The sequence below is a fragment of the Cucumis melo genome, unplaced genomic scaffold, assembly GCF_025177605.1.
Source record: "Cucumis melo cultivar AY unplaced genomic scaffold, USDA_Cmelo_AY_1.0 utg000793l, whole genome shotgun sequence".
NCBI classification, from domain to species: domain Eukaryota; kingdom Viridiplantae; phylum Streptophyta; class Magnoliopsida; order Cucurbitales; family Cucurbitaceae; genus Cucumis; species Cucumis melo.
The window spans coordinates 11,884-23,475 of NW_026124212.1; the positions used below are offsets into that span (position 1 = coordinate 11,884).

General features: G+C 32.0%; 1 non-coding gene across 1 annotated transcript; it reads right to left on the bottom strand.

The window, feature by feature from the left end:
- Positions 1–2,695: 2,695 nt before the first annotated feature.
- Positions 2,696–2,783, bottom strand: TRNAS-GCU (transfer RNA serine (anticodon GCU)). Its single transcript has one exon. It is a non-coding gene; the product is annotated as a tRNA-Ser (tRNA).
- Between the last annotated feature and the right edge of the window lie 8,809 nt (positions 2,784–11,592).

Genomic DNA, 11,592 nt, shown 5'->3' on the forward strand with positions numbered 1-11,592 from the left:
GTGCAACCGAACAAACTATGTCGAGTCAAGAGCATCTTCATTCCTATATAATATAAAATGGTGGGTGTAAGAATCCACAGTGGATCATGTCCTTCAAGTCGCACGTTGCTTTCTACCACATCGTTTTAAACGAAGTTTTACCATAACCTCTAATTTCTTGGAACTGGTATGTAATTGATTCATTTATGGAATCATGTATAGTCATTGGGTTAGTTGGTCCATAGTAATCTATACTCTTATGACATGGGTAGTTTTTGAAAAAGTCTTAGCAATACTTCAATTTATTGAAACCCATATTTTATTGTATATATTGTATCAATAACATTTTTTTGTATGAGTGCAATATTTATTTCTCTATATATAGATATTTTCTAGATAGAGAGAGATTTTTTGAAATTTCTATAAAATCAATTAAGAAATAATTAATTACGAATAATTAAGAATCTCCATTTTTCAATTTCTTCATAGAATGGATTCACGAGTTTAACACTTCTTCGAGTACCAAGGACTCATAAGAAATAATTAAAAAGATTTACTTGATTGAAAATTTACTACCTAAATATTATATTATAATATTATTTGAATAAATTTTTGTAAAGGATTTATTACATTTGATTATGATAAATAAATGTATATTCGGGATTAACCCATCAATTAGATAGATCTAAAATAAAAAAAAAAAAAAGAAATAAAACGATAAAAATAGATAATAACAATACATACATATCAGCATTTTCTGCCTAGTTTATTTAACTTAAGAGACTCAATAATCTTTCCTTAAAATAAAGTGAAAAAGATGTATGAATTGTTACTTGGATTTACAATTATTCATTACAGACAAACATACGAAAAAATGAGGTGAAAAGAAATACATAATATGTTACATATGTAACTTGATTCTTTGTTAATCAGATTCGGGCAGATATTCAAATTGATATCTTCCGTTATGGATTAACTCCTATCTACCCCCAATTAGATCGAGTAGATGCATCATAAATAAAAAAAGGATCCTACGGGGGACTGGACTAGTTTCGGAGGTGCTAGACTATCTTGTATAAGGCGAAAGTCAAACAGATCTAGAGTAAACGATTGTTCCTACCTATTTTTTTTTATTTGACTCTAAAATTTAGTACCCTAAACCCTAAATAGGTCTTAAGTTTCTTAAGACCATTAATTCAATTCCATTAGTGCCAAAAACACAAGACCTTCGTGTTTATAATTCAGAAATCCACAGAAAAAAAATACTCGGGTTTCACAAACCATTTAAGAGATAGAGAATAATAGAGGCTTTCGCATTTCTGAAATGCATCATTATAAGAAAATAATAAAGAACAATCACATTCGATCTATATTTAGACTCTTAAGCATAAGGTTGTTTAAAACGGCAATCTATAGTCTGATATCGAATATTTTTCCATATATCTTATAATATACTATTATTATATATAATAATAATACGCATACTCTGGGACGGAAGGATTCGAACCTCCGAATAGCGGGACCAAAACCCGTTGCCTTACCACTTGGCCACGCCCCATTTATATTCAACACTAATAAACACTAATATTGGTAGTGCTTAGTCGTCAATTCCAGTACAAATATTTATAGAATAAATTAGATTGTTGCTCAGATTTTGATACGTTTATAGATCCAATTAAACTCAATTTATTGATCATTACATATAATTCCATTAAGATATTGTATGAAAGTAGGATTTCTTCTATTCTCGTTTTATTTGAGAATTGAAGGATTTTTGATTGGCTGAGTTCAAATCAAAGAAAGGTTTTTTGACCTACTTTATGTTATTAATTTTTCCCTTATCCCTTATATCATAGCAATAATAGGGGATTAATAACTCAATCAAATCAAAAGAAATACAATTATCTTCAAGAACAAAGAAAAAAAAATTGTTATGCTTAATATCTTAAGTTTCATCGGTATCTGTCTTAATTCTTTCCTTTATTCAAGTAGTTTTTTCGTCGCCAAATTGCCCGAGGCCTACGCTTTTTTGAATCCAATAGTAGATGTTATGCCAGTAATACCTCTATTCTTTTTTCTATTAGCTTTTGTTTGGCAAGCTGCTGTAAGCTTTCGATAATATTTTTAATACTGTCCGAGACAAATTCATGATTTACTAGAAAAAAAAAAAAAAAAGATTCTAACTAGTTATAAGATCAGATAAGTTGTACATACAGTCTGAAGCTTTAAGTTGAATCCAATATTGAAATTATTCTATAGCTATGATAAATCTGGATCACTCTCATTTTCTTATTCTTACTTTTTTCCTTTGAACGACCCTCTTCGAGTCCCCCACAATATAGAATTGTGGGTATGAAATCCAATTTTGAGTAATCAAGGACTCAACTCTTAAAATTTTTTCCTATTTATAGAAATAACTTCACTGCATTTCTTGGTGTCAAACCAGATTAAAATAGAGAATCTATTCTCTTAAAAAAAAAATGATCTTGGAGATTGTGTAATGCTTACTCTCAAACTATTTGTTTATACAGTAGTAATATTCTTTGTTTCTCTCTTCATTTTCGGATTCCTATCTAATGACCCGGGACGTAATCCGGGGCGTGAAGAATAACAAAATCAGATTTTTTTTCCTTGCTTGATTTTGAAATGTTCTTAACATTTTATCTATTCCACATCTTTCCTCAACTATAAAAAAATACCAAGTAATTGACAGAAACGGAAAGAGAGGGATTCGAACCCTCGGTACAAAAAAATCGTACAACGGATTAGCAATCCGACGCTTTAGTCCACTCAGCCATCTCTCCCCAAATTGAAAAAGGATAATTACTATGATACATTGTATAAAAAATAGAAAATAAAGGCTTGAAAAAAGCCCTTCTTTATCTCTCTTTATTATCTTTATCTACCCCTTTATAGATATATAATTTCATTATATTGATATAGATAATTATCTAGATATATCGATGGATATCTATCAAATCGATAAAAACTTTTTTTTATTAGGAATTCCATTTAGATAAATTAGATTTCATTAGATAAGGGCTCAAAAGAAGAGATATCTTCAATCCTAATATATAAATAATACCAATATATTAAAGATTCATAAAAATATTTATAAATAAAAAGAAAGTACCTTTTTTAGTTTATTTCATCCGAAAAGCCCTTTTCTTTTTATTTTTAGTTCCACGGCCTGGCCTGGTCAGTACCTAGCCGGGCTTTTTTTGTTCCAATAAATCGTAGATCAAATTATTTATTTGATTTGAAAATGTTTTTGAAAAAAAAAAAAATAGAAACAACAAGAATCCTAAGAAGATTTATTATTTCAATTCCTATGATACAGAAAAAGATGATATAGAATCAAGGTTCGATTTCTTATTATTATTTTTTAGTACTTTACTAGAATAAAAAACTTGTTAATTAGTTAATTAAAACGAGTCCTCTTTTCCTAATCTCATTAGTGGCCCCTGATGAAAATACGTCAACGCTCAAATTTTCATGATTATTTTCTGATCCGATCTTTTTATTACTTATTAATACGACTTATTTTCGTCTTCGACAAAAGGTCCATTTATATACAATAATTGCATTGTAGCGGATATAGTTTAGTGGTAAAAGTGCGATTCGTTCTATTAATCCCTTAATAGTTAAGGGATCCTTCGGGTTGATTAATATTCCGATCAAAAACTTTATTTCTTAAAAGGATTTAATCCTTTACCTCTCGATGAAAGATTCGAGGAAAAATAAAAATTCTCGTGATTTGTATCCAAAAATATGTTCTAAATTGAAAAAATTGGATCATGAAATTACGAAACATAATTTTATTGAATTGGATCAATACTTCCAATTGAAGGAATAAGGGATCCATGGATAAAGGTGGAATTTTTTCTAATCGTAACTAAATCTTCAATTTTTTCTTTGTATAAGGGAGATTGAAGCAAAACAAAATAGCTATTAAACAATGTCTTTGGTTTACTAGAGACGTCGACATCGTTTTTTTTAGCTCGGCGGAAACAAAATACTTTTCCTAAGGATTATATTAAATAGAAATAGGGAACGAAATAAATAACTGGAAAGATTGTTATAATCTCCTCTTGTATAGGGATCATCTATAAAGCGGGTCCTTTTGAATGCATTCAGACGGAAAGGCTGACATAGATGTTATGGATGGTATTTTTTTTTGTTTACATCTTATAAATTTAGGAATTTATCCATCTTCCATAAAGGAGCCGAATGAAACCAAAGTTTCACGTTCGGTTTTGAATTAGAGACGTTCAGTTCAAAATGATGAATCAACGTCGACTATAACCCCTAGCCTTCCAAGCTAACGATGCGGGTTCGATTCCCGCTATCCGCTTATCTTATCTTATAATATTCTTATCTTATAATTTATATATATTATAAATAGAAATTAATTAATAATGGAATTACTCAAATAAAAATTTTCAATTTACTTAATTTTAACTAAATTTTAACTAATGTATTAGTTAATGTAATGCATCATTGAATTCAATATGCAATTTCCGGAATTCTCACACATTTTTTTTTACGAACAAGAGAGGTGAAAATACGAAAAAAAAAATTGGAATCAAAAGCGTCCATTGTCTAATGGATAGGACATAGGTCTTCTAAACCTTTGGTATAGGTTCAAATCCTATTGGACGCAATTTTTTTTTCATATATTTTTTTTTAGTTTTAAATTTTCTATATCATGTCAAGAAAGGAAAGATTTTGAATGATTTGAATAAGAGACGCTTATTTATTAATAGTAATTTATAAATTAGTTTTAATATTAATTGTAACTCTAGTTTTAGATTTATTATATAAATAAACTAATAATTCAATTCTGTTTTATTTGAAGATAAGATATTAGTAGAAAGGATATTCAAATTCCAAATATTAAGATATTTATGATATTCTAAATATATTATTAGAAATATAATCTAATTTTAACTTTAACTATATTTATAAAAAAATTTCTTAATTGTATTTACATTTCATTTTAATATTGATATATATTTCTAGAAATATTATCTACTTTCTTTAATATATTTATATATATTTTTTATTTTATATAAATTATATATATATATATTCTACCTACTAACACCTAATAAATGAAAAGAATGAAATTATTTCATGTTTCAATTTTAACATTTGAAAGTTCTAAAATTGATTTATACTTTACTTGTTTTCTTTTATACTTGGTCTTGAAGTAGAAAACGTTCCATCTGTTCCTGAATAGCTTCTTTCAAAAGGGCTTCCGCTTCAGTGGTCAATGTCTTCGTAGAAGAGATTATTTCTTGAAACTGAGGTTTATTCGTTTTTACGTAAGTACGTAACTCAAGAAGAAATTTCCTTACTTGTCCAATTTCTAATGAATCAAGATAACCATTAGTTCCGGTATAAACAGTCATTATCTGTTCGTCTACCGTGAGAGGTGCTGATTGGGATTGTTTGAGCAACTCACGTAATCGTTGACCTCTTGCCAATTGATTCTGAGTAGCTTTATCGAGATCAGAAGCGAATTGCGCAAAGGCTTCTAATTCGGCAAATTGAGCCAATTCCAATTTTAATTTGCCGGCTACTTGTTTCATGGCTTTAATTTGAGCTGCAGATCCTACTCTGGAGACGGAAATACCCACATTAATAGCAGGTCTGATTCCAGCATTGAATAGATCGGCAGATAAGAATATTTGTCCATCGGTAATGGAAATTACATTAGTAGGAATATAAGCTGAAACATCTCCCGATTGGGTCTCAACTATTGGTAAAGCAGTCATACTTCCTTCACCTAAAGCAGAACTTAATTTAGCGGCTCTTTCCAAAAGGCGTGAATGCAAATAAAAAACATCTCCCGGATAAGCTTCGCGGCCCGGCGGTCTTCGTAAAAGAAGAGACATTTGTCGATAAGCTTGTGCTTGTTTGGAGGGATCATCATAAATGATTGAAGTGTGTTGTTTTCTGTACATAAAATATTCAGCCAAAGCTGCTCCTGTATAAGGGGCAAGGTATTGTAATGTAGCCGGAGAATCTGCCGTTTCGGCTACTATAATAGTGTATTCCATTGCGCCCCCTTTCCTGTAAAGTAGTCACTACTTGAGCCACAGAAGATGCTTTTTTGACCAATAGCTACATAAACACATATTACATTTTGCCCTTGTTGATTGAGAATCGTATCCGTGGCTACTGCAGTTTTACCGGTCTGCCTGTCCCCAATAATTAATTCTCGCTGACCACGTCCGATAGGAATCATTGAATCAATAGCAATAAGTCCTGTTTGAAGAGGCTCGTATACGGAACGTCTCGAAATAATACCAGGAGCGGGGGGATTCAATTAACCGAGAGTCAGAAGATGAAATTTCACCTCGGCCATCAATAGGTTTAGCCAGGGCATTTATAACACGACCTAAATAAGCCTCGCTTACTGGTATCTGAGCAATTCTTCCCGTTGCTTTTACAGAACTTCCCTCCTGTATCAGCAAACCATCACCCCATTAATACAACACCAACATTATTTGATTCTAAATTTAGAGCTATGCCTATAGTACCCTCTTCAAATTCTACTAATTCACCTGCCATTACTTCATCAAGACCATAAATACGAGCAATGCCGTCGCCTACTTGAAGTACAGTACCGGTATTTACAATTTTTACTTCTCTATTATATTGCTCAATACGTTCACGAATAATATTACTAATTTCATCTGCTTGAATGGTTACCATGAGTATTTCGTAATTATTTTTTTTTTAAGAAAAAAAAATAATGCCTACAGTAGAAGGACTAATCAGTTAGTTATTTCTTTCATCGTCCCAAACATGCCAATATTAGCACTGATGGTACGTAAATGTAACTCGTTGTCCAAACAACTATTCAGAGTTCCTAGAGCTCCTTGTAAGGCTTGTTGGAAAACCTGTTGTCGTACTTGATTAATCGCTTTTTGTTGTTCAAAACGAATAGTTTCATTTTTATAATTTTCTAATTGTTCCAAACTTTTAGAAGTTGAATTAATCAAATTCAATTTTTCTCGTTCTATCTCAGAATATCCATTCACTCGAAACTGATCGGCTTCCATTTCAACTTTTCGTAAGCGAGCCCGGGCTTTTTCCAGCTGTTCAATGGCCCCCTCACGTAGTTCTTCTGAATTTTGAATTGTTTTCAAGATCCTCTGTTTTCGATTATCTAATAAATCACTTAATGAAAGTAGATTGTCTTTCCATTCATTTCAAAACTTCGACGATCCCTTCCCGAACCAAACATGAATCTTTCGATTCATTTGGCTCTCACGCTCAATTATTGCAATTATTTCTGAGAAATTCCCATATATCTTTTTGAATGTAATGAGCCTATCCTCTTTTCTCTATTCATATTCCACAAAGAAAAAGAAAAAAAATATGGATCATTAATCCAAGACCCGAATATTCGGAGGACTCTTCTGACCAAACAAACAATTGTCAGCAAAGTTGTTTCTTTTTTTTTCTTGAAATCCAAAAAAATTTTCTTACTTTATACATAACATAGGTCATCGATTCAGCATTGGATAAAAAAGAAAAAATGAGGGTGAAATCCTCATTTTTTTAGTTTTTTACAAAAAAATTCTAATATTCTATTAAAATAGAAAATAATAAAAAAGGGGGGGTTCAAATCATTTTATCGACATGAGTGTTCTATATCGAAAAAAAAAGCCCAACTATTTGAAACGATTTATGTATTAACTATGTATTAACATAGTAGTAGAAAGAGTACCATGCTACGTCTGGACTTCAAACGTTTTAACCATGTTAATAGTCCCACATTATTGGTTGATAGAGAATCAAAGTTGATTTACCAATGAATCACGAAATGCTATGGTTCTTCAATATGATTTCTTCATTTTGTCAGAAGTAATTCGCGGGATCATGCACCTTTTCGTAGTTATAACTAGAAAAGTACAGTTGGTTGTATCCAACTTATTCTTGAAATAAACAACTCGCACACACTCCCTTTCCAAAAAAAAATCAATACACCAAGCACTACGCTTAGATTTATTGGATTTGTTGCTAAAATATCGGTATTAAATCCGAAACTCTCGGCGGATGGCCAGTAACCCAAAGAAATGAAAGAATCGGTTACATTTTTCATATGATCTCCTTTTATAGATAAAAACTAATTATCTATTTCTTTCTATTTTTTTTTATTTTATTAATTTCCTATTTCTATTCGAAATAGAGTAAAAAATATGTTGTAAGAATCCTAAAAAAAAAGTTCCATTCGAGATTGGACTAAGAAAGGGAAGGAAGAAGGCGAGTCAGTATGCTAATGCCTCATCCTCAAATCAATCCTTCCCATAGGTTATTGTCCCAACGAATAAGTAATTGTAGGAGTGAAAGCTTCGTATAATTCGAAAAAGCAAGAGCAGCAAGTCCAAGTAAATAAAATACGAAAAAAAATACGTAATTTTTTTAGGATTAAACAAAAGGATTCGCAAATAAAAGTGCTAATGCTACAACTAGTCCATAAATTGTTAAAGCTTCCATAAAAGCCAGACTAAGCAATAAAGTACCTCGGATTTTTCCCTCCGCCTCGGGTTGTCTCGCGATCCCTTCTACAGCTTGGCCCGCAGCAGTACCTTGACCAATCCCAGGTCCAATAGAAGCAAGCCCGACGGCCAACCCAGCAGCAATAACGGAAGCGGCAGAAATCAGTGGATTCATGATAAGTTCCTCACACCAAAAGAAAGAAATGGTTAATGATACAATCAACCAATGAATTATAACTTATTATTCCATCACTAAGATTTATCCAACTAAAAATTACGAATTGAAGTAATAATATTATTGAATCGTCCAAACTACTTCAATCTCTCTTTTTTAGTTCCTATCCATCCACGTAGTTTTTGTGAATCCATACGACTTTTGTTCTTCCATTTCTTTTAAAGCATTCTTTGAATTCTTCATTGTTTTTCTTGATTTAATCTCTCTATTCATTCAATATTGAATTCAAAATTACATTACAGCCGAAACAGAAGGACTTCCATTGTAAGCCCTATCTAAATTCACAGTAGTAGGGCGGATTAGATATATCTTTAGTTCCTATATAACTAGTTAATATCTAATATAACATATACATGTGTTTCTTACCTAACGTAAACCAATTATTCATATCTTGGATTCCATCGAATTTGAGAATCATTCTTCGAAATATCCACAAGGGTTGTCTTATAGCAATTCGATTCAATACATCTAGTTGACTCCACTCTCCTCTACTCTACCCTACCCAATCCTTTTTTCTCGTTTTTTGGAAACCCTTTCTTTTTAGAATTATCCCACATGGAGACAATCAATCTAAATGAACGAATTCATTAGTCCAAATCCTTGCATAGAAATATCAATATTTTATTAATCTAAGTTCATGTAATTTTTTTTTTGTTCAATCGTTGAGAGGAAAAAGATCTTTTAGATCTCTTTCCTTTTTTTTTAATTCCCGAATATCGTAATCTTTCTAGTCTTACTCCCTAGATAGTATATACCTTCCTTATTTTTTGATTATTTGTATATTTATGTTCCCTAAGTAGATTATCTTGAGCCATGTATACATTGCCTTGGTCTAAGCTAAAAAAAAGAGTATTTAGAAAACTAATCAATGATGACCCTCCATGGATTCGCCTATATAAGCTGCAGCTAAAGTTGCAAAAATAAGAGCTTGAATACCCACTTGTAAATAATCCAAGGAACATAACAGGTATAGGAACTACTAAAGGTACTAAAGAAACAAGAACAACAACTACTAATTCATCAGCTAATATATTTCCGAAAAGTCGAAAACTAAGTGATAAGGGTTTTGTGAAATCTTCTAAGATGTTAATGGGTAAAAGGATTGGAGTTGGTTGAATGTATTTACCGAAATAACTTAATCCTTTTTTGCTAAGACCCGCATAAAAATATGCTACTGATGTGAGTAAAGCTAAAGCAACAGTAGTATTTATATCATTTGTGGGTGCGGCTAACTCTCCGTGAGGTAACTGTATGATTTTCCAAGGTAAAAGAGCTCCTGACCAATTCGAAACAAAAATAAATAGAAACATAGTTCCAATAAAGGGAACCCATGGACCATATTCTTCGCCAATCTGAGTTTTGCTCACGTCTCGAATGAATTCAAGGACATATTCGAAGAAATTCTGACCGTCAGTAGGAATGGTTTGTGGATTACGAACAGCTATAATGGCTGAACCTAATAAGATAGCAATTACAACCCAAGAAGTAATAAGTACTTGGGCATGGACTTGGAAACCTCCTATTTGCCAATACAAGTGTTGGCCGACTTCCACACCAGATATATCGTATAACCCTTTTTGTGTGTTGATAGAACATAATAGAATATTCATATTGCCCTCTGAAAGAAATAGAACTGTAAAACAAATTATTTTGATTCGACTGTCTTTTTTTTTACTTGCCTTGAGTTGTCTATTTTTGATACCAATTTATTACATTACAATATCCCTAGTTTTTTTTATCTCTTTTGTGCGATTCGGGAATAGTAACCAATTCCCGAAATCTATGGAGTTCCCCCCAAAATTGATTTATCTTATTATTAATCAAGAATTTCGTATAGAGCTAGAACGACCCTCCGAAATTGCAAATACTAATTTGTTAAGAATTAATCGGATTGAAGCTATAGCATCATCATTCGCTGGAATCGAAATATCTGCGAGATCGGGGTCACAATTTGTATCAATTAAACAAATAGTTGGAATTCCCAACGTGATACATTCTTGAAGAGCCCGATATTCTTCTTGTTGATCAACGATTATTACAATATCGGGTAACCCCGTCATATATTTAATCCCGCCCAGATATGTTTGCAAGTGAGATAATTGTCTCTTCAACATAGCGGCATCCCTTTTCGGAAGACGGTTGAGTCCCCCCGTCTTTTGTTCCGTTCTCAAGTCCCTGAACTTATGAAGTCTCGTTTCTGTAGTAGACCAATTTGTTAACATCCCCCCGAGCCATTTTTTATTAACATAATGACACCGAGTCCTTGTTGCAGCCCGGGCTACTGAATCCGCTGCTTTATTTTTGGTACCAACAATTAAGAATTGTTTGCCCCTAGTTGCTGCATCAAAAACTAAATCACAAGCTTCTGATAAAAAACGAGCAGTTTGAGTAAGATTTATAATATGAATACCTTTACGTTTTGCAGAGATATAAGGTGCCATTCTAGGATTCCATTTCCTAGTACCATGACCAAAATGAACTCCTGCCTCCATCATCTCTCCCAAATGGATGTTCCAATATCTTCTTGTCATTTCTCCCCCCACTTCCTCGCTTTTTTTTCTTAAAAAAAGAGACGAGCTGAAATAGAAATAAATAATTGTTCCCATGGAACCTTATCCTCTACCTCGACCGGGGATTGACTGTTGATACACAATCCAAGCCATTAATTTTTTTCTATTCGTTATTATCTTATTACCAAATTAACGCGGCTAGTTAACAGGATGACTCCACTTTTATGAATCATTAAATCCTAGAAATGCTTGTTCTGATGTATCATGTAAATTCGTTGAAATGAAAAAATCAAATAATTCTTTGTGGTGGAACAAAATATCTCTCATTTCCCCCTCGAAAATTTTTTTTGGG